We start from the raw sequence: 1,201 nt of genomic DNA, 5'->3' as shown, positions 1-1,201 counted from the left end.
ACACTATCTGGGAGGTCTGACAGTGTATCTCCTGAGAAAGGAACTCAGGTAAAATACATGCAAGTTTCTCAAGTTTCACTTCGATCGGAAAATTCGGTCGGTTTCGGTCTTCCCTTTCTATTTATCAATTCCTCAATCATAGGGAATCTGGTAGTTAATCTTTCCAGCTGCTTCACATGAAGGAAGGGCATCTTGGGATGATAAGGAATGAAAATATCGCACCTGTAATTGCAAGTACTTACGAGTACCTGGTTGGCATCCAGCTTGTTGGAGCACCATGATTTGGGTACTTTCATCAACATTTGAAGCCACATTGATTTAGGATAATTAATAACATGGATAAGAAGGTTTCTTTGTAGGTTGTAATAACCTAGTTAAGAGTTTGTACCATTTGGCCAGGCGAGGTGGCTCACGCATGTAATCCCAGCACTTTGGGAGGCCGAGGCGGGCAGATCACGAAGTCATGAGATCGAGACCATCTTGGCTAACACAGTGAAACCTCGTCTTTACTAAAAATACAAACAAAAAACAAAAAACAAAACCCAAATAGCTGGGCGTGGTGGCGGGCGCCTGCAGTCCCAGCTACTAGGAGGCTGAGGCAGGAGAATGGCGTGAACCCGGGAAGCGGAGCCGAGATCGTGCCACTGCACTCCAGCCTGGGCGACAGAGCATGATTCCGTCTCAAAAAAAAAAAAAAAAAAAAAAAAAAGAGTTTGACCCATTTGAGGGCAAAAGCTTCAGTATGAAATTCCAGTTTCTCTCAAGTAAACCGCCTGTCCTGTATTACTCACTTTGGTTTACCTGGAGGCAGCAAAACTGAATAGTTTTCCTGAGTGCACCTGAGTAGGAAAAAATGCGATGAGGAGTTGCCCAAAGATCGTTCGTGAGGTGCTTTGCCACTGCTGCCCTGCACTTAAGCAACTGTGAGGGTTCTCTGTTTCCTGACTTACAAAACAAGAGGAGGAGCTGAAAACACAGTTTCACAGATTTTTCAGCTCTTTACTGTCCTCTCCCCCGTTAGTACGTTACTGAGCTTAGAGCAAGTGCTCAATAATTGCTTGCTGAATTAGTGTCGTTTCTGATCCTTTTAGATCCACGCCGCATTTTGAGCCCGACCTGGGCGGGCGGTCCAGAGACCAGTTCTCCACCGGGGGCGGAGCTTCAGAAGGCCACCGCGCGCCGGAGGAGCGGGGCGGAGCTT

Source organism: Mandrillus leucophaeus, unplaced genomic scaffold, assembly GCF_000951045.1.
Source record: "Mandrillus leucophaeus isolate KB7577 unplaced genomic scaffold, Mleu.le_1.0 Scaffold588, whole genome shotgun sequence".
Taxonomy (NCBI): Eukaryota; Metazoa; Chordata; class Mammalia; order Primates; family Cercopithecidae; genus Mandrillus; species Mandrillus leucophaeus.
Note: the sequence above shows the minus strand (reverse complement) of the source record.